Here is a 23,912-nt window from a genome sequence, read left to right as displayed (position 1 = left end):
ATCCTGCCACTTGCCATGTCGCGCCACGAAATAGATCGGCTATGTATTTCATGTGTCGTCTACTGTCTCAATATCTTTTACGTGTATCATCTACGGAGGGTAGAGGTTAGAAGGGCGATGTCATATGGGCTTTCGACTAGAAAAGTAGCCGCGACAAAGCAGCAAATAGTGGTTCGATAAGTCACCAGAATGGCGCTGATAAGCAATAAGGGTTCAATCTGAACTTGGCCATTATAGACGACGTGAAGTATGTCAAAGGGACGTAGCAAAATATAGAAGTAGTTATAGTAATTAGATTAGTTGATAAAACGTCTTAAATGCATGGTCAACTGCTAACGTAGTGATATGAAAATATACTCAAGATAACCTAAAAACTTGCTACAAGACGTTATTGATACCCAATCCTGAATTTTAAATTGTTTAACGATATATATAATGAATGGAACAAATAACTTTATCTAATCGGAGCGTGAAAATATCATTCGATAAGTTTTTTGAAAGTAGCGCCTTCACAAAGCGGATATCTATCTTTTTCTATTGAATTCTGTCCTGCTCTAACAATTCTTAGCGCTTTCTTTCAAATGTTTTCCGTTTGCTACAGCAACGCGATCTCATATTTACTCTACTTTACGAACACTTTCTATATAAGGACATAGTTCTTCTTACCTCTACCCTGCATAATATTATCTAAGTATTCTTTGGCTTATGTCAAACCTCAAACCCCTTTTTTCAAATATAATATCCTTTATCGTTAATTAATCACCAACTATCGTTAATCATCATCCCGCTTTACTCACTCCTGTCCGTCATCACTAATTCGCGGATCCCACGTCAATGATCCAGTATCTATCACTATCTCTCTAAACAATTATCCTGAAAAAATACCTCCTCTGTTCAAAAATATATGCATATAATCATCTTATAAAAAAAAAAAAAAAAAACATTTCACAAAATACATAGCATACACAAATAATTTCATCCTTTATCAACGAAGATTTAAATCACGTACTACTGCCAAATACATATCTATTAATTCATAATAAAATCATGATTGAAACTTGACCCTTAGCTTCTCATAATAGTATTGAAGATCCAGAAGAAAACATTAAATTAGTACGCGAAACTTGGCGTGCCTCTTTCACGGCATGGTGCATACATGATACGATAATAATAGAATTTGATTTAATCCTAAAGTTATTTTTATAAAAAGCACGCCAAGTATTACTTACTAATTTAATTGTTTTTCTGCATTTTCAATACCATTATGTAGCAGTTGCCAAATCCTTCACTTGCAAATACGCAGCGGCAGCGGCGTTCGGTATCATACTTACAATTGGGCGTCAAAAGCACAGACGATATTCCCTGCTTATCTCTCGGTTGGAAAGTTTTATTAACTCTTGACCGCCACACTGAGTTCTAATTGAAACCGCCCTATTTTATCTGTAATTGAAAGTATGCCAATTTATGAGTTATTCTCTTTTTCATTCACACTCAAGTATCCCTTGTAGTTGGATAAGTTTAGAGTCAGTATCGCCCCAGTGTGGCAGCAGTGTGATTCCCGAGAGATGTAGAAGCTAGGGGTCAAGTTTCAACAATGCTTTTATTGTGCATTAACACACATTTACTTGAAATGTAGTATGTTTTTGTGAAATGTTTTTTTTTTGGCATAAAGTGATTACATGCATACATTTTTGATCAGAGAAGGTATATATATAAGTAATGACCACATTTTTAATAAAATTGACGAAAGGTTTTTACACCAGAGGTGCTTTTTCGGGGGATTTGTTAGACTTTAGAATGTACAAATTTTGAAATTTCGTCTTGGATTTGGGCTAAAAATTGATATTGATTTTGTTGAACTACTCAGCAAAAATTTTAAAGAAAATCGACACTGTACTAATATTCGAAAAAAGGTATTTGATAAAAAAAAAAAAATGTCCACTGCAAAGTTCAGTTTGAAAGCGATAATTTTCATTTCTTATCAGGAAAACCGTATTTTTTCCAAAAACGAACACGTCTCTATAGAATAGAAATATATATATATATATATTTCACGAATAGAAATGTGAAAGTGTACTTCGGCTCTAATTGTAAGTGTAACGATATAGCAAAGAAAAATAAAAATTATTACGAAATCGAAACACTCTAGGGTCACGGAGTATATGGCTGACCTGGGCTGAAATTTTGCATTTGAATCTTGTCTTGGCCTGTTAAAAAAGCAGTACTTAAGTCTGCGTTTCTGCCTGTCTATCTATTCAGCCGTAATTCGTTGATCCAAAGCGGTGAAGTGCTGAAGGATTGCGCGAAAGACGGACAGGAAGATTCCTCTTCGAGGTGTATTTGGGCAGCGGAGAAAAAGAAGAAAGAAGAAAGAATCTGGCGCTTGTACCGACGAAACTCTGCCCCGAGATTCGTCTTGTTTTATTTTAATAGGAGGTGGATGCGTAATTGAATTTGACCAGACGAAAAAGGTCAGAAGTCAGGAATCAATGGACGAGAAACTGCCAAGCGCCGGATCCAATCGCTGGCGGTGATCTCACGCGTAAAATATAGAATCCTCGCTGGACCAGAAAGAATTTTCAAGAAGTTTGACGATACCAGGAGGTATCTTCCTTTCGCAGTATTCGCAATGATTCTATTCCACAACAATAAGCTTGAATTTACTAGGCTAGACTAGTTCCAATTTTGGCTAATATTACTTTATATAATAGCAAAATAATTATCTGCCCTTATAATGATGTACAATTTTTGTTCGTGCATCAATCATTTAATCCAACTGTAGAAATTGATGGTTTATGGAAAATTACATGTCACGTCAATCAATTTTGACAATTACTGTTTTTGATCCTGTCCAAAATTTTTTAGGTGATATCAGCGTCCCTGAACAGCCTATGAAAAAAAAATCAGTGAAATCACTTTAACTTACAAATATTCAAACCCCATCTCTCGTAATATCCTCCAAAAATCTAAGTACTCAAATTTTCTATCGCGACTATTTTAGTTAAATGGTCCCGCAATAGCATGTTTTTTTCTGTATTTTTTAAGCCCTTGAACAAATATTTAATTATTAGAACTGAATTTTTCGGTCTCTTCCAAAATTTTTAAAAGGTATACGCTAAACTGGATTTTCAACGCTGAAAATTACCGAAGTGTTCGAAAAAAATTAGTAATTAAATTTATGGCAAAGTTCTTCGCAAATTGATTGAAATATAGAATACAGTTCACGTGGGTTGATTTAAAATTTTCGAAGATATATAAAACAAATCTACTAACTCAAAGCAGGTACTTTAGGAATGCTGTTATCACTTGAAAAAGTTTCACCAAAATCAAAAATCACGAGGGTCAGAATTGGATGGATTGGCAGGGAATGCACCGTATATAACCGATACAGTAAATGGCCAACAACACTAGCCCTATGGGCGTTAGGCTTGCACGAACGCCTTTGGTAATCGATACATTAATTGGTCAACACGAAAAAAATAAGATGAAAATAATAAAAGAAATGAAAATGAACACGGTGTTCCGTGCAACTTGGCGATACATCGGCTTGCGGTTCACCGCAGATAGCAAATGAATCATTGCAAGCGATGCGCGGTTATATTGGGTAACGAATTTGCGCAGGCGTTCTGGGCGCCCGGCTAAAACTTCTCGACATCGTCTTGTCGAATGCAAGTATTCGATTACAAAGTTTTTCCAATTTTGAGTACCTACCTTTTATCACGGAACTATTTAAATGTGTAAGAATTCAAATCAAATAAAAAACTATCGATTTAAGGAGTCTTTTTGTCAAATTTTATACGATTTATTAAAACGTATTAAAGATCTATATTTGATTCATAATTTTATTACATTTATTAGCTACGGCGTTTCCCTTAATAATGCATTAAAAAAAAAAAAGGTAAGAATTATATATGGACAAGAAATTTGGTATCAATTAATTATTTCGAACCGTTTTAAAACGGTGCAATGTATAGTAGACTCGTTCGATTTCACTATACGATGAGTATTTTACTCACAATTAGAAAATTATTTTCCACTTTCGTGACAATTATGAAAATTTTTTTCACCGCATTAGTAACATTGAATATTTTATTATTCAAGGCTGCATTGATAATGAAGAGTAAAACATTTGGTTTGACGAAATTGTGATGATCAGTTTTCTGAATGAAACGAGCCATAGTTTATTGAAACTCAATGATTCTGCTAAATTTTTCATCGTTTTTGAACAGTTTCGAAAAGAAAATCAATGTCGAAGCTCTTGTTCATAATTTTAATCTTTTTTTGTCACATTTCCAGGGCGAATATAATAATTTGATCAACACGTGACGTAGGATAATCTTAAAAGGTAAATTAGCAAAAAGTATTGTCTCTTAACTTTACAACCCGCTCAAATAAAAAATTCTGAGAATGTATAGGACTATGGTGCAGTTTGGTCGGAAAAAAAGTTGAACAAAAACGTAATGCAACGAAGATTTAAATAGTAGGCCAATCTAGTTAAGTACAGCCGACTAAAAAGATTTCCATGATACAGCAAGAAATTTTAAGACACTGAGTGCAAACCGTAAGCATGGCATTATTTTAACTACATCAGAGAAATCACATTATTATACCTTATTTTTACATTCTTAAGAACGTAAGGTTTCGGTACCCTATGATTAATACCTATTTATACACCGTATTATAAAGTAAAGTATATAAATATCTTACAATTTGGTATTTTTCAACTACGATGATCAATGGAATGGAATGGAAGCGGTGGCCCGAATGAAATTGTAACAATCAAGCGACGTACTTTTGGCTGGTTTTAAAAAGTGAAATTTTTTCAGATAACAGATTTTTCTTCCTTTAAAAACTTGGCGTTGGATGTTGTTTATTGATCATTGCGTGATACGGACACGGCAATTGGAATTGAAGAAAAACGTCTAGATAATAAGTAAATTATGCAATCGTGTTTCAAAGCTGTTCCGAGCGTAATCGGTCGATTAAAAGACTACTGCTGATGCTTGCGGGAATTAAATACTTAATCGACGTATTAACTACAATAACGATTGGAGGTATCGTAACGAAAGAAAAAAAATTGTGCCAGCAGGTACTGTAAATTACGTGATTATAATAATTTCCGTCAAAATTTTACCGGAGCCCATGATTAGTATTGATCCGAAACTTTACTCTGCGTGTTTCCTCGAATCTGTTTATCTATGCGGGGAACACTTCATTCATATTTACATCTAATGTCTGTACATGCATGATAAATACGTTATGAGTATTCGATGAGAATTACACAGCTGCGTTTGACTGATAAGTTCCGTTATGTTTTTGGGGCTTGAACGAAGCTTGGACAATAATTCGTGCAAATGTTGACTATGATACATTTTACGACTGCATCAAAATTGACGCGTTTTCCAAAGTGCGTTTTGTACTTCGCACTTGCACGATAAGTTCCTAAAATGTATCAAAGGATAAATTTAACGTACATTAGAAAATTTTAACTCCTTATTAGTCGAGTATTTTACGTCTTTGTTGCTGTATTGAGTCGACACAAGATACGAGTAATTAAAAACTATAAATTACAAGATCTCTTCAGAGATCACCCAGAAACCAGTTTGACTTTGAGTATTTTGTTTTATTTCTTGCTGCCTATTCAGCTGCAAATAGGTTCTTAATGAGCATTCGTTTCTTTCTAATAGAAATTATCTTCAAACGAAGCATAGATTAACATTATTATGACGAAAACTCTCCAACATCACGAATACCGGTAGCTGAACCAACAATTCATTCTCATCGTTTCAACTTAGGAAATTATTCTACAGGTATAATGCACACTAAAAAAGTGTTTTTTTTTCCAACAATGAATTTCGATAGTTTAATGAAACAATCTGGCTGTATCTGAATTGAAATAATTTTATACTTAATTTAAATAAATTGTTCTCCACTTACTCAACACGCCAAGCAGTAAATGAATTTTTGAAATAACGAACAGTTTCATTGATCTCATAAAACAATATCATTGGACGAAAGAATTTCGCTAACCAGGTGATAAAATAACGTAAAAATTTCTTCAAGTCATCAAAATTTATGTCAAGGCAAATCAGATCAAATCACGTGATGACAAAACCAATGAATCACATCGTGTATTTGAATTTGTTGTATAGAAATGCGAATGAAAAAAAAATTTACACAAAGTTTGCATGATCACGTCAATGGCTTGGTATATATAATAAAACGTATTACGTAACGGACGCGCAGCTGCGTTTACGCTAAAGCAGAATTGAATTTACCGGAGATATGAACGCCTGGATCGGAAATGGCCAATGCCGATTACAATACGTGACGCTTGTGCATGCTGACAAATGATGTGAGCAATCGAGGTGGAGGAAGATGAGATGATGGTAATTAGACTGATGAACGGATATGTTCGATTATACCTATACATGTATGTAGATTGCGCAAACCTGCAGCAGCGAGAATTGGACGATGATGTAATTTGCGTATGCTAAATGTAAAAGTCTAGCTTACTTAGCGACACGTCCTGCGGCGTGCGAGGCGGAAAAGACGCGTGGAATCCATACTTCTGGATCGCAGTTACGTAAGATACGCGTTCGTTTCACACCACGTGTAAGGTTGGATAGAGTGTATGGGGCATTCCATCTATAATCTACCTCACGAAGACCTTGACGAAACTTGTTTTTGTTGGTTGACAAGAATATCCACGTTTAGTGCAGATTTTTATTCGCAGACGTTCAGTCGTTACAGCTGCCGATAGAAAACGTCATCAATCAAGTGTTCACGTAGGTAATATAAATTCAAAAATATAGGTAACACGGAAAGGAATTGAACAGAAGATAATTTCGATTTTGACTTAAGTTGGAGTATGATGATAAATATGGAGGATTCAAAAAGATTACAAAAAAAAAAAAATAAAAATTTCATGGCTTGAGGTGAAACAACGTGTGTTAATCCCTTTATTGGATCGGATTTAATTTGAAAGGTTTGGAAATTTGATAGCTTTAATTGACAATTATTAATATCATTGGTCGTATATAATCGAATTATACAATATTTTTAATTAATGTATATATTGGACGGGTTTAAAAAATCGACTATTTTTTTTTAAAGTTACACATTTAATAGACGTAGGAAGAGGAAATAAGACGCCTGTGAAAATTTGAGTCCTTAATGTTGATATTTAGTGGTTCCTGAACGTCATTCTTCATTTTCCATTTCATTAACACGTGAAAGTAGTTTTAGTTTCATTTTGAATTTTGTAGCTCAGTAACGAGACAATCTACATAAAGTTCCGATACATATTTTTGTAGACAATTCAACGCTCTACAAGAATGGTCTCTCATAATTTTTCGATATCGCAACTCTTTCAAAAGATACTCAAAGTTAAAGTTGAAATCATGTAAAAAATCCCTTTTTTCGATTAATAGCGAAAATACTAGAGTTATCACAAAATATTTTGGGTTTCTTTTGTGAAGCATTTCAATCACTATAAAATCATGTCACGTGACATTGCAGTTGTTACGAAAATTCGGAAGGAAAAAAATTTATAATTTCCAAACTAAATCTGATCCCATATTGAAATTTACACACGTTTTTTTGAACCTGGCACTGAAAGTATTCTGTAGAATGTTGAGTCGAAAAAGGATATGATGTTTAAAAATCCAAGGAACCAAAGTTTAAAAAAATCTTTCATGAATTCGGGATCCTTTATACTTTTTTGCATATTATAACTGCTAAACTGAATATAAACTGAATTTTTTTTTCGAGCCCAATTTTTTTTTGTACGATATACAAGTTTCCGAGCGATATTCAACTGCAACTCCGACATTCAACGTTTTCTCGTATATTTCATCGGCTGATAACGTTCAAATGTCTTTGAATGAAAATTTACAAAAAATCACGCATACTCTTATCAATTATCACAATAACATTTCACAATGTTCGAGCCTGCTCTAATAGAGTGCGGTGGCATTGTTTCGGTCAGGTCGATTATCTGTAGAATGTCCCATACAGACACGGAGACGAATTTGTGTTTTGGACTCGAATCTGGCGATAAAACACGCGGTGAAGTTATGCTTGAAGTATTGTTTTCAGGTAACAGAGAGGCGCGCGTTTAGAAATGGCGTGCGAATTATTTCCCCTGGGGTTCTGTTCGAGAAGAGTAACGTTGACTTATCTCGAAAAAATCTCCTTTAAAGGACAAACATATATATATGTATATATATATATATATATAGACATTTAAATATATATACAAGATGGCAATTAGCATAGAACGGACAAGAGTCGACGGAGATTATTATGGCTGAAGTCTGCTTTTTACGTGGCCAAGACGCGCGGAATTACCATTTATGTTAATACCAAAAAAGAAAAAAAATGTACTATTCGTATATATCCAGCACTTTTTATGGATATATATTCTCGATACGTAGCGCTGCAGGCTTCCTCCGACTGAAATATTTCGGCGTTCTTGAATTTCTGAGGTAGATCGACAACCGATTGTTAGTTACGACCTCTATGAGATGGAAAAATTTCGCATAAAAAATTGCGCTAGGCTTGTAGTGCTAATGTTTACACATCTACGCTGCGTACACAATATTCTACGTTTGCCATGTTAGTTATCTCTGACGAGAACAGTTTCTGCGAATATATTTATACCTCACACAAACAAGAATCTATCGTAGAATCTTATCATGCCGTCGCCGCGTGGATAATCGCGCCTTAATACCGCCGGTTAAACAAATCACGGCTATGAGAACCGTGAATAAATTCCTATGAAGGAAACTGATTGGCCAAAAATGGATTCTTTTCATTAATTTTAACAGTAGAATAGTCGTATATTCGGTATTTACCGATTGTTCAATCAGTAGTTGCAAAGATCTTATTGAAAACACGAACATAGGAAATATTGGAATGGCAAACTGAAGGTTATAGATAAATGCTTTCTCAAATCCTTTTAAAATGGTCAGAAATATAGTAGATTCGTTCGGTTCCACTCTACGATGGCTAATTTTATTCACAAGATCTTGCTACGAAGAACCAAATATTTTTACAGCGGTCTATTCGCTATTGCATCTATTTATTGATCATAATCAATGCTGAGGCAATATTGAAAAATTGAATAATTAACGATTCCAACGTGATAGGAAAAAATTGTTGCAGCGAGTTCGGAGAAGACAATCTTCTGCATAAAGTGAGTCATCGTATGGTGAAATATAAAAATGAATTTATAACTAAATTTTCAACCATTTCGAAGCTTTTGCTTATAAATTCATGTTTTCTATTTTCATGTTCTTGAAAAAACCTCTCCAGCATACGAGTATAACGATTAGACGAATATTCAATGCGTGACTATCTCGAAGTAAAATTAATCAGAAGTATCCATTTTTAGGCAACTTGCAATTTCCTTAAACGGCTGGACGATGAATGAAAAAATGAAGAAAAAAGTAACCAGCCCCGTTGGAATTTGGTCTCCTTGATTCCGTCGCGCGGTTTATCGCATCCTTTAATCAAGAAAATTAAATTTTATATGTTTTATTCAGAGCATTAAAAAATCTAAACGGGCGCAGACGCGTGACGATAATGCCAAGCATTAGAGCTGTGCCGCCGCACTGTATCAGACCCATGTGATCTTTGGCGCCGGAAATGGTTGGGATGCTGCGAGTATAATCCAACCACAACGCCGGTAGGTACCTGCAGACCAGCTGATGTTACGTGCGCTGCCTACGTAGCGCGATTTTGCCGGGAGAACAACAAGAAGTAAATCAGAGGGACGCTGACCTTACGAGCGAAGGGTGAGTTACCGTTGCAGGAATGCTCGCACCCACGCCTAGTTAGCTGTTCCAGGCTTCATTGTGCAAACGCCAATAGCACCGAGTTGCATCACTGCAGCTAGTGCAGGCGCAGGCGTAGGTATGCCGCATGCACATCTCTACACCTACCGCATTCACAGCCGTGAATAGAGAACGACCCAATACCTCACGAAAGGACCTGTCGAAGGGAGATAGTAAGACTTATCGTTAGCGGATTGAATGCTCTACTGCGCGTGCGCGAGCTTTGTCGTCTTTACGTGCAGGCTGGCCAACTTCAACCTTCCGCAGTTCTCCAAGCTTCAACCGTCGATCGCGGCCTTTGGAGGTTATGTAGGTGATCAGAATCTTTTAAGATCAACCCCAGGTCTCGAATGATTGATGCAACGATTAGAGAAGATTTGGCAGTCTGCATGATAATAATGTAATTTCAATTCTCCCAATTGACGCAGGAAAGTTTTCACATCTCGTATCCTGTCTTGAGTAAGTTGGCTCCCTTGACTTGCAAACGAAAATATTGCCATGATACGATGGCGTCTCAACCGACTCGATGAAATTTTTTTTTTTTTTTTTTTGCATTTGTAGAGAGTCTTTGCTGGAGAAAATTTACTTTTTTGTTGACATGCGAATAGTTTGAATTAAATTTTCAAGCACTGATAGAATTCCATATACATTCTTTGAATATTGACACTTAAATATGACGAATATCAATGATTATTTCTGCATTTTTCTACGAATAGCGAAAAATCCTCGTCGTACCCAACGTTTTTTTGACGCTATTAAATTCGGTGAACCAAAATCATCCCGTCAATTACCAAGAAATAATTTCTCATTACGTGGTGTTAATTGGTCACATTGACGGAATTATTCAGTAATAATTGAAATGTAGAAACAGAAAAATAATTCAAAAAATTAAGCTCAATTGCATTAAGGTTCCATTGCCATCAAAACGGTAAATTTCCTTGCGATCACATTTATGATTAATTAGTCATTGACTCTCAACCGCCGTTCATTGGAACTGAATGACATTTCGAGAGGGGAGAGTACAGAAAAAATAAAAAAAAATTCGTCTCTCGCAGCCGGACGATTCCACTTCTTAGTCGAACGTGATTGAGGATACATGTGTGCATGTCACGCTGCAGATTGCGATTGCGGAGAACTACGTAGTAAATTATAAAGATACCGGCACAGACGTGACTAATAAGCTGATCGTGAATTAGAGACGAAGATTGATTTCAAAAGCATAAGCATATTTTGAATACCTACTCACGCCATCTTTGTTGTGCGCATGGCACGCTGGTCTTACGTGCATTCATGCTATATGAACGTATTACACCTGTGTTTTCCTTATACGACTCTGCTTGTGTTACGTACAATTATATACCTACACTGCGCTGCATGTTGGTTACGTAATCATATGATGTATAGTTTGTGGCAAAATTTAAATATTTTACGACGACGCGTTCGGAGTCTGCGGTTGTACCTTTGCTGCAATGCTAATCAACCTTACAAGTTTTGCTGGTAATATATTGTACATGTACTCATTTTATTTGCCACTGAAAAAGACGGACTCGCCTCGCTTCAAATCTCAGACGTTCTTATAACTAGGTGTTGCTACCTATATAATATACGTAATCTGTTATTTCACCCTGGAAAACAAAATTATTTCTTACAAGACCCTCATGGCCTGTGGGTGCTGCGAAAAGTATAAAGAATTTTAAATATTTCGTACCGAGAGAAAACGCTCAAATTTGTTAACAGGCTGAGCGAGTGACTGCGCATGCGCAAAATAATGGAGATCTATTGGTCGGCGAAATCACATCGCGGCGGTATTTTCGTCAGCAAAGTAGGGCAGCCAACTTACTCGGAACGACGCATACGATGTCAAATTCATTGAATTGAAATTATGTTGTTATATTTGAGAACGGGTAGAAGTAGTTAGTCAGTTGATAATAAAAATTTGGCTAGTCTACTCGAATCGCAACATCATCTATTTGAGATCTGGTTATCCGAAAAATTCGCCTCGCTATACGTAACCTTCATAAATCGCGTTCGATAATTGAAGTCTTAAGGTGGCCAGCATGCATCGACTTATTAGAGGAATATTGTAAGAAATATTGTAACCCATGCCTTGTACGTTGCATGTTGTATAGTCTATGGTTTTTTGGCGTGTGGTAGCAGCCCTTACTTGTGTGTGAAGCCACACTGAGCTTCTTCGTAATAATAAATTTCCAAAATTTACGTTAAAAGAAGACGTGAGAGTTTCTTTTCTGATCTATACCTCTCCAACAATTATGATCGCAATTCGAAATATCGTATTTTTCACAGCTTAGCTGGTTGTATAAAAATCTAAACGTTTGTCCTTTCTTCAGAAAAGGATCGGTAACCTTCTGAAATTGACTCACCCTTACATTGATTTGAAGTATCTGAGCTCTGAATATGAATCAGTTGAATCCTACTGATATAGGCGAATAGCTATTAATTTCTGGTTACAAACATATGCAACAAGAGAAATTTGTAATTGTAGTCACTGTATATTCCGTAAAATTATTTTAATTTTTTTCCCAAACCGTAAAAAACATATCGTTCTGGGTACAAAATAAAATGACTTTTGAAACTGTAACCACCGAGTCTTACCGTTAAGGCTACTCATACAATATTTTGACGTAACTATTGTAACAAGTAATTGTGGTTGGTGCAACAATAAACTGTCGTTGAGACTCTACTTATCTGAAAAAATGTGGTGAGCTTTAACAAACAGATTTAATGCTGCAACAGCCAAGAAATGAATCATCGAAAATTATAATTATACATTGAATAATTGGGTGCCCAAATTTTCTTTGTAATTCGAACAATACTTGAACCGTTATTGTGACGATCATACACATTCCGCTAAAATTATCTAACAAATTACATTTTTCTTAGTATGCCACTGACTTTTCCAGCGGTACACTTGTAACCGAAAACCGATACCTTTCCCTGATATCGATGAATTGAATTCATGTTTATAGAGCGAGTTGCGACGATGCGTCTTCCGCTGCAGAGCAACTGATTGTGAAATTGACCCGCAGTCGTCACTGCATTTGGTCCAGCATAGCCGAGTCAGTCGCATACCCAGAAGTCGTTCTCGGGATGTTTACTCTCGTGATGTAAAAAGCTGATCTTCGGCTCGAGTCTCATGCTTCTCACCGCCGTCATAGCGATCTCGGAAGGGCTTTGTCTTTGCTCCATCTCCGTCTCCTTTTCTTCTGCACCTCACTTAACTCTCTCTTTCACCGTCTTACGGCAGAGACAGCGATCGTGATCATATTCTCCGTGTCCATTAGACGTTTCCGTTGTACGCGGAAGCGCCGCGCCGCATCGGCCGCCTGGTGTCCCCGTCAAGGGAGGAAAGATTCACGGATTGGAAAAAATCGGTAGACGATTTGAGTCGTCGGCGTTGCTTCTGAAAAAATTTTCACAAGTTCCGTCGCACTTGATGAAGCGGCTGGTTCTTTTGGATCAAAATAAGCCAGAAGTTTATGCATCCGCAGTACGGCGAACATTCAATTACATTTTGTAACGAATTATTTTTAGTTGAAAATCAGCTTTACAATTGACAGTTATTGACAACTTTTACTTTTTTTTTTATAGAAACGAAATCAATTACAAAACACTTTTGGAAGGTTTGTACCTTTGTATATTGAGAAAAACTGAAAGTCAATTATTTCTGAAAATTGTAACCGATTTGATCGTTTCAGTTAGATAGTTTTGTAATCTGTAATTGTAAAAGAATCTAAAACCTTATTATTATTGTAATTGGTAATCGTATAAGATTTGAATATCTATAATTACTTTTCTAATTTGTATAATGGAGCAAAAAATTAATAACAAATTACAAAAGTGACTTTAAAATAATATTCGGTTATTTTTGAAGATTGCAATTGATCTAGTATGTGATTCGTTATTTAATTACCGAATGTGAAAGTAATCTGTTATTGGATTACAAAAGTGATTTGTTATTGGAATAGAATCAATTACAATTCCAATTAATTTATGTAATTTGTAATTGAAAATAAAGTGATTACTTTTCGTGATTTCTGATCGAAACGGAACCAATTAGAAACATAATTTGTAATTTTTGATTACTTAGCTACAAATTTGCACAATATTGCGCTGCTAATGTAACCATAAATCGATACCGAATATTATCGTAAAGAAAACAGTGTTAAGATTTCAAAATCGTACGACGATGCGGCGAACGCGTGCCACTTTTCCTACGTGCAAGTTAAATTTCTAGTTATACAATACGCGGAGCATCCGACGGTGTTCACGTCATGCGGATTCAGGAAGCAGTCGCCTTGCGCAACCATGCGTTTCAGAGATGCTTCACCATCGGAATGGGAAGGATCAGGCGTGTAAGTCTGCGGGAATACATGCGATGACGGTTGCCGAGTGAGAACACAAGCTCGTTTGACGTATTTGTGTACGTAAGTCACTTCGCTCTGCGTTGTTACTGCTCGATAAGTATAATGAAGAAAGTTGCTCAGGAATTTATAGCTTTTAGCGCCGACTGTTTTCATCTCGTAAAGTACGCATCGACTACACATAACTTGTCGAAGATATAAATTTCGTATTTGCTACGTACGTATCGTTATGAGTTATACGTAGGTATGCGACAATTTTCTCGAAATTCTTCGGCACCAAAAATCCCAATGGCGAAATTGAAGCATTTGTCAGTATATATGAATGAAACACATGGCATTTAAAACTTGACAATCAAACTCGTTTGACCGGCCTCGTTTATGATATATCCACAAAATACTAGTTTTACCACGCACGTAATTTGACCGTCACATTTGTTTCAGTAAAATTATATCTAATTAGGTCATTTTTCTCGTAACAACAAAAGTTTATAGTTGCGGTTACTATGTAACGTCCTTCACGTTCATTTTTCATCGTATCCGCAAAATACAGTTCTGAGTACAGAATGAAAATGAATTTTGCTGCTGTAACTCAAAAATCTAGTACATGTCAGGCACGATTCTTTGCGACTTTGGACACTCAAACTTTATTTTCTTGTAACTGTTTCGGTAATACAATCTTGATATAACATCAAACATATTTTGAGGTCTATTAAATTGAAAAAAATTTCGTAAGCCAAGCAAACAGGGTTTGACGTTGCGTAGGACGAAAAATGTAATATTCACAGCTGTAATCCAATATTTTACAACAAATTTCGTGATTCTCTTGTCGGTATGAAGTTTCCTTTGTAGCGAAATGATAGTCTCTAATCTTCGCGATATTTCCACGTCCCACGCCTATGTGTGTTTGTGTTTGAGAAGATGTATGAAATCGCAGCAGCACACAGGTAGAGACGATGAGAGTATATACGATTGTACGGCGAACGAGTCTGACTACCGCGTCGTCATCCTCGAGAGAATTATCGTAAGATTTCCTCCATCGTCCCTCCCTTCTACTCGTACATTCTGCACCACGGAAGCTGATTATTATTTACGATTGTCATTCGTTCGTCGCGGTCGGGTAATAAAATCGATGACATAAGCGCAGAGCATTATAAACGGTGATTGTAAGAGGAAGGGCTGAGCGAAATGAAATATTGACAAACGAGAATACAAGGATAATGTATAAAAGTCACACAAGCCGACTGGAACAAATCATTCCTTATCCGGCTAATTAGTCATTACCAAATAATTGCCTGATAATTATTCTCTTGCCGCTTGTATATCGTATCCCCCAGCCTCGAGTGTATGTTGATATTGCACTTTTGCCACTGCACATGCAGGTGATCGTGAGGCAATCAGCTTTGGAAATGATTTGAAATTTTTTTTTAATTACAAGGTATCTGCTTTTTGATTTAAATTGTCAGAGTGTTTTCCTATATCAAAGAGAATATTATGTTTAAGAAGGCCAAAAAGCATGATTCCAGAAATCAAATCCAGATGTTGAATTTGACAGAAATTTGGTTCAGACGTTTTTTGAGCTAGTGAAATACGTTCGGTATTCGTTCTATGCCAAAATGCAACGCACAGCACTGCAGATTCGTATAATGCCAATGCTTCCTCGCAAGATTGATGGTGATTTTTCCCGAGAGTTCCTTTCGTGATCATACGTCGAGATTTGAATGTCACCTTGGAAAGGACGTTGCAGCGTTCTCAGATATAATCACTTGTTTGCCAGAAGACTAGGTCACTTGCGTAATGGCCTTTTCGTTATTCCATTGTGTTATTATTCTTCTTTCTCTTTTTTGCGGTGATTTTAATTGAAACTAAACGATATTGCTGCCGCATGTTGACGATGTACGGAAAGTGACGTGACTAAATTCAATTCTTTCGTTTTTGTAGGTTATGTATAATTTGGCACGGTATGCACTGTGTAATTTTATAGATTCTCTATGTACGTTATACAATATACACATATCATGTTATTTTATGAATTTATATAGTCTATAGTATATCATGAGAATTAGGATTGACAAGGATTAAATCACACGAACACCAAAAATCGAGTAACCCAAGAAAGGGAAAACCTTGTAAAGAAAGATATATCGTTATGCCTCACTTTACAGACAAAAGATATTTTGAAATCATGTTTTTCTATGTTTGAATAGTTATACAGTACACATCAAGATATATATGTATATTTATACATATATTGACATAATCGCGAACTGCAATTATAATAATGAATCACACTACTGAAACATCGAAAATGGAATCTGGGCCGAAAAAGCATTGGATTGATCATAAATGACCGAAAAGGACGTGATGGAATTTGATAGGGTTAAATCTTATTGAAACAGTACCTATCCATTCAACACGAAGACAAATTAAATACCGTGGAGGTAAAATTATCCCATCATCTCTTACATATAGTATCAAATGTAAAATAAACTATTCTACTATTCGGTATAGTATCAAGTATATATTAATTGTTTCTACAAGTTTTTAATTCGTTATAGTTCATTGTATTGAATTTTTTCCAAATACCCCGAAATAGATTTTAACTACATCTTTGTAATTATGTATTAAATAGTGGGTAATTTATGTCTGAAGCTATTGGACGTTCCAAAACACGATAACTTTGGGGTACATTAAGAATGCGGAAATTTCATCAAAAATATACATCTTAGTAACCCCACATAATTAATTTTCCAAATATGTCAGTATGGAATGAAAAATTGGACAGTATTGGGATGGAAATTATATTGCTGCGACATCTGGTGGAAAAATAATGCCTTACTCTAAGTGGGCTATATTTACTTTTAAAAGCTTCTTTCGTCGTATTTTTTGCGGTACATCGATTCCTTGCCAAATAACTAAGGCTTCATAACTTGCACCGAGTTCCCTGTAGTTTCATATTCGCGTAATTGACCAAATACAATTTGCTCATAGCCCAGTTCTCGTCGCCATATTGCTAAGCTACGCTTCTATTTTCGTCCTCAATATCAAACTTCTTGTTGTTTTTCAGTCTGAAATACATTTCAATATTTTACCAAGCTAAACTCATTTGATTTCAGTAGCCTGAAATTTCCATTTTCCATTACCTATATTGAATCACTTTCCTGTTTACATGGCTGAAGAGTGAACGGCGCAGTTGTCGAACACGCATAATATACGTACGATTGGTGAATAATATTCAAGCACACATGTGTCCCAAAACGGCGTTTATTCGAGGTTTTATCTCGCGTTTTCAAGGTCTGCGGTGTACGACGCTGGTTCAGGCTTCCAAGCCTGTGGCATTTCTGACCGGTCCGAGTTCAGCTCTGATCAAGGGGGCTGCACACGAGACAAGCAATTTTCGAATTTCCGGAGATTATCGAATTCCTGTATACATAGAGGTGGGAGTTTGCGTATGGCGTTCTTCCAGTGAGGCTGCGGTAATCTTTGCTAATTTCTTCCTCGCGTAACATAACTTGAAGACTCCCCAAATAGAAAACAACTTTACGTCAACTTAAAATACGTGCCATAATAAGACTGTTTTAAATTTGGAAATTATATATATTTTTTTTATCGAATACAAAGTAGAGACATCAATTGTTGTAGTATATAAAGTAAATCCGAGTTATATTAAGATTTTCAGCTCAATTGTAAGAGGTGCGTCATAGCATGTGAAAATAATTATACTTACTTATTCCAGTTTCTTCGCAATATTGAAATATGATAAGTTTTTGTTGCGTTGGAATAACCAAAAACTAGATATTAGCAATATTCGAAGTCTACGACAAGGAATATGTTATTACTTATATTCAAAAGAAGTGACTTTAATTACTAGCAAAACGAATATTTTGGAAATTGTACAAAGAAATTAGAATAAGTGTACTTTTTTTACTCCACGTTATTCAATATACTTTAAAAGGATTTTTAATTCGGTAAAAACTAAGGTTCGGACTTTTTACAGAAATACAAGAAAAAAAAAAAAATATATTGCCCTAATCTGGAACAGTTTTTACCTAAATATTACAATGTTCCCGCGACTTTTAAATTGGGAATTCCGATATTTTATTCAACAAGGCTGATTTCTTTTGTGCATAACCTGATTTGATTACTTTCGTCGTTCAGACAGCGCCGACGTGAAGAAGCGATAAAAACTTTTAACGCTGCACGGTCACACGGTTTTTCCAACCAATTTATACTGTGTAATTCTGAGTGTCTAGTTTTTGTCTTCAGCTACAGCATTTTTGTTTAGGAAAAAATTATTTGAAGAATAAAAACACGGTGAAAAAAGAAACAACAGGAAAAGTATTACGCAAGAAATGCGCGTGAAAGGAGAATCGAAGTACGTCCCAGACATCTGTCGTAACGGTGGCGTTACACTTCTGAAACAATTCGTCGCATCTGAATAATTCATGAAAAATTTTTGCTTACGTCATGGTTTAGATATACAACACGAGAGGCGTAAGTACGTGCAGCAAGAATGATATCGTGCGAATTCGTTGACTTGAACCAAACTCGGTTGAGGCTTATAAATTGCAGGTCTGTAGTGTAAAATTAAAATACCGCAGACGGTACTGAAAACACACACACACACACACATATATATATATATATATTAGACTGGGCCAAAAAAATTGACTATTTTTTTTTTGAAATGAATGAAATTTTGAATGAAACTTGAAATTTCAATTTTTTCTTCAATTTTAATTGAGAATAACTTTTGAAAAATTAAATTGAGGCAAAAATATTGACAGATCTTTTTTGTAGAACATTAAATTTCCTTTAAGAATCTGTCATGATCTTTTTTATACATTCATTGATTCGTTAGTCACGAAATTCCAAATTAAAAAAGTCAAATCGAGAAATTATATCAATTTATTAAGCTTAATTACTCGGAAACGGCTTGTCTGACAAAAATCTATAATCAGACCTTTTTTGTAGGGAATTTAATTTTATAAAGGGATAAGTGAATATAAATTTTTTCACTTCAATATTTCGACAGTTCTGACGTAAAACATCAAATTATTACTAAAAATCAAAAATAGCGATGATAGACCTCTTAAAGTTAATATTAAGGGCTTAAAATTTCATGAAATTTTTTTTTTGCCATACTGAATGATATTCTCAATATATTTTTCAAAAAAAAAAATAGTCAATTTTTTTGGCCCAGTCTAATATATATATATGCATCTACTTTTACATAAGTTTTTTTTCGAGTGACTCGCAAGCCGCAAAACAGGATCAATTCGAATCTGCCACCTGACTGCAAGAAATCTAACGTGGGTGGAGAAAGTTGTATAATATAAGGAATAAAAAAAAAATCAATAAATTTCGAACATATTTGTAACGCTACAACTTGTTTCATTATATAATAGAAAATCGAGTGTTTTTTTCTCACGAGTTGGACGCTTTTTATTATTGTGACAAAATTTCCGAAAATTCTTCTATAAAAATGAACTGCAGTACCAGCCCCGACCGAAAATGGATATTACTTTTCAAACGTTTTGTTGAAATAGCTAAACTTTCAGTTAATTATTTATGGAATGTGTGCCACTCCAGGGTACTGAATTTTTTTCACCATTTTTCATAGTAAATTGGTCCGTGTTGCGGCAAAGATAGCACAGTTAGAAGAGGGGCCAAACGCAAACTAAAAATAACAAAGTCGAGTGGCAATGGCAAGAAGTCGAGAAAAAGACTTTCACACGTACTTTGAACCTTCTTCTTATAATTTCTTGTGCCAATGATCAAACAGTACAATAATATTTTTTTTGCGCAGATAATTTTCGAACGTCTATTTTGCTTGCTTATTTTATCTAATGGTGTCACTGCATATGGGCGTCTAATGTATTGCGTCATGTATCGTCCACAAATGGTCGCCAAAGAAGCAATAGAAAATGATTGCGTTAAGATCCACATATTTCAAAATTAACGACATGATGTCATACATACATAATGAATTTAAGACTTTGCCAAAGAAAAATATTTCCATTGTAACTTTCACCATAAAATGAACTCTTACTAAAATCTGCAGGATTGATTGTACTTGTTGCAGATTGTTAAGTTTGAAATGAAATTCGATAAAAAGAATTGATAGAAAAAAAAAAAAAAGGCTCAGCTTCTGGAAATCTGAACTTGTGAGCAAACAGTTTTAAGTTGGTTTCAAAAAAATTTCGTCACTGAAATCCCCGTTAAAATATTGTGATACATTCCTTGTTAGACTTTACGACTAATAAACTACGCGATGGAAATATTTCATTATTGAACGTTGTTTGAAGCAACTGCAGCAGCGCAACTCTTATACGCATGTATAGATTTCGCGCGGCGTTTCAAAGTAAATGGTAACCTGCATCCAGCAACCGAACTTGGTTGGCATAAGTGCCAAGCCACGTTTAGTTTCCTGCAATCCTCGCGCGCCGCAGTTTCCAAATGACCAATTAAATTTGCATATCAGCTACGTTGATTAGTTTTATTAACGGGAAACTCGGTATGTCCGTGTAATCCGATCTTTTTCGAAGAAAATATCTCTTATAAAACCCTTATTTGACGACGCTACAGAGGCTTCTACGTAGGATTTGCACGAGTTTCTCGCTACATTGAACACGAGAGTAAAAAAAAGCAAAGATTTATATCTATTCCTGATTCCCAAACACGTTTGTACACACTAGATCAGTTCATATTAGGATCGTCGGTTTCAGTCAAGTGGTTGCTGATAATTCAACTATTAGATAATTGTGATAAGGATGCACGGTAACTAGGGCTATTCAATCAGGGAATTAATTATTCGTAGGCTCCTATCAGTTATTTTATCAATCAATTGATTCATGGCTAAATCGTTCTTCCATCATTTTTAATGAAAAATCTTTTCAGACACATAACTTTTACCGTGTAAAAATGTGCCACGTGAACAATATTTCATAACTCGAATACCAGCACATCTGGCTGTTGGCGGTATCACAAAGAAAGAATATCTTCGTAATCGTTGAAACCGGTTAGAAGTTTAGTGCCTTGGTGGAAATATGCCCAGAGGAAATGGTGAAACTTGGCAAATTGAGCGTTGCACTGCGCTTGCGCGAGTTTTGTCGTCTGCTCCTGCAGGCTGGCCACCTCAAGCTTCAGTTGCCGAACGCGGCTCGTTGAGGTTATGTAAGCGCAGTGCATTTCTTTAAATTAAGTACTTCTAGCAGTTGCAGTGTTTCGGAAAGATTAGACAGGCATTCATTATCAACTGACTGGTGGCTGATAACTGCTACCAGACATCGTAATAATATAATTTTGGTTCGTTAGCTGACGGAGGTGTGTTTGACATCTCATGCCGCTTTTTCAGAGAGTTTGCTCCCCTGGTTTGTGAAGGAAAATATTGCTTGGCGACATTATCTTATGCGCGCGCAGTCGGTCATTCAGCCTGCTTAGTTTCACCGTTTCCTTTCGGTATGTGTACTTTTTAACGGTTTCCGCAGGCGTCGAACCGCGTGACAAGCGTTCGCCACAAAACGCTTGCATCTCACTGTAATGACTCGAGAATATAGTGAATTTGAAAATTATACGCCAACGGTACTCGTCGCGAGAACTAGGCTAAACATCTGTATGAACCTGAACTTAATTTGTCCGCGCATTGTTCTTCGGTCGCGACCCGGTGAATGGAGTGCAGGGCGACCGGAAATAACTCGACTCGGAGTTTTACTCCGATTGGTTAATCTTCTCCTTTCTCCATACGTAGAAAACCGCAGACAAATTCAATTGTCAAACAGGATTTTTCCGTCACAGTATAATAACCAACAGTTTGGTAAAATAATGCACCTTAACATTGCTTGTACAGTATTCAACTTGAATGACAAAAGCATTTCATTTGTAAGCATATTTTTTGCAAATATGCTCCAGAAAAAACAAGCCAAACAATTGCGTCATCGATTATTAAAGTAGATGATGTACAGTCAGCTGAAGTTGGATAAGTACAAAAAAATGAAAGAAAATAAAAGAAAAGTTCAACAGTCTCTTTACATTACCTTCATGCAAAGTGTAAAGTGGCCAGAGTGTCCCTGCACAGTTTGCGAATGCATCAACTCCGTTGAAACCATTTTCAAACATTATTTGCCTTGTTTCTCCCGGGCCAAAGTGCCAAACAAATGTAAATACATTTTCAACTTTTATTCGCCGATGTGAATTTAACGAAACTACAGCTGGGATATGATCAAAAGTCAGTCCAATATATCGCATTAGAGGATCGAGTAAAAATAAAAATGTGGAACAGCAAAGTCTTATGCGAAAAAGTCATAATTTACCATCGGTTCAATTATTATCCGCGCCAAATCAATCAGACCCGTTCAACAAAGAACGTAGTTTCTCTACTTATTGTAAGAACCCTATTGTCTGATGAAACAGCAGTAAAGAATTTATTCACGAAATTATTTACTTTCCTCGTAGTGACAAACTTTCGCATTGTAGAAGGTTTAATGTTCCATGATATGAAAAGAAATAGTATATGATGCAAGAAGGGAATAAAGTCGAAGATTACTCCCGCGGGTGGCTTTATGGCCGAGCGAAGTGATCCCTCCTCCCCCACCAGAATAATATACTTTTTGAAATCGAAATAAAATTTCTCAAAATCTTTAAAAATACAATGAAAATAATTGGCATTTATCGAAGCAACAGTTGACAGCTGCGTCTTCTTTCTTTTTCTCCCAGGCCGCACCGAAGAATCGTATTATAGTAAATTTAGTAGAATGCGCTTCTCCCTACTTTCTCTTATACAAATACCACATACCGATAGCTAAGATATTACATATCAATCTGTAACATATTCTATCAATATTTGCCGCAAATCTCATATTTCGCGCAAAGTCGGGAGAAAAGTGCATATTTCGTCCCGCAGATGAGGAAAAAAATGAAGAGGGAATAATGTGACACTTTTGTCTCACTTTTCAGATCAAAAAAGTTAAGATTATGGTTGAGTAGGGAGAGAAGTAAGTTGACATTGAAATCTGAGGGAGATACCTGCAAGGCGGGTCTAGAGGGTTCGGGGTGTAATCGCCCTATCGTCAATTCATCCCGATGGGAAAGAAGAGAAGTTGAATCATCAGGATTATTCCGAGAAGACATAAGCTGTAACGAGTGAGGCATGAAATGTTCTGAATTCTCGGGTTCTCGTAGCTGCATTTAGAACGCAGTGAAAAAGACGTCCTCGTTCCTCCAGAGAGAACTGGCAATTTACACCTAGGGCCAAAAAAAAGTCATCGGCATCCGCAAAGACGCGGCTAATTGATCCGAAAGAGAAGCCTCCGGCCGTTTTCCAGACTTCAGACAACGGTCAAAAGCCGTTCCGGAATCACGGGAGTCTAGGAGATCAAGTGGTATCCGAGCCGATTCCGAGGGACCGACCAGCAACTCACCGCCATTAGGACCAGGCGCGGTGCACTGTAATCAGGGACACGCGCCCGATAGAAAGGACGGCTTAACCCAACCTTAAAGGTTAAGTATAGCCTTCCTGCGGCTGCCTCGAGGGCGGCAGCGAGTGTCTCGAGCCGCGGATGTAAGACGCATGAAAATTTCGGACCAGTAAAAGCGAGTGAGACATTGGGGGGAATCGACGATTAAATGGACTCGTTATTTTCCGAGTGTGTTTGGGTAAACGTTGGAAAATGAATCGACATGGATCTTGTTCAAA

At 36.2% G+C, this 23,912-nt stretch overlaps 1 long non-coding RNA gene across 3 annotated transcripts; it reads left to right on the top strand.

Moving 5' to 3' along the window:
- Nucleotides 1-6,731: 6,731 nt before the first annotated feature.
- Nucleotides 6,732-23,288, top strand: LOC124213920 (uncharacterized). 3 transcript variants are annotated; one of them, XR_006882027.2, is made up of 3 exons: nt 6,732-6,788; nt 9,549-9,800; nt 23,174-23,288. It is a non-coding gene; the product is annotated as an uncharacterized lncRNA (long non-coding RNA). The 3 variants fall into 3 exon arrangements; XR_006882026.2 differs by lacking the exon at nt 23,174-23,288 and adding an exon at nt 12,827-13,359; XR_011176693.1 differs by lacking the exon at nt 23,174-23,288 and adding an exon at nt 12,827-13,359 and having other exon boundaries at nt 6,744-6,792.
- The last annotated feature ends 624 nt before the right edge of the window (nt 23,289-23,912 follow it).

The sequence above is a fragment of the Neodiprion pinetum genome, chromosome 3, assembly GCF_021155775.2.
Source record: "Neodiprion pinetum isolate iyNeoPine1 chromosome 3, iyNeoPine1.2, whole genome shotgun sequence".
Lineage (NCBI taxonomy): Eukaryota > Metazoa > Arthropoda > Insecta > Hymenoptera > Diprionidae > Neodiprion > Neodiprion pinetum.
This window is presented reverse-complemented; position numbering and strand designations above follow the sequence as displayed.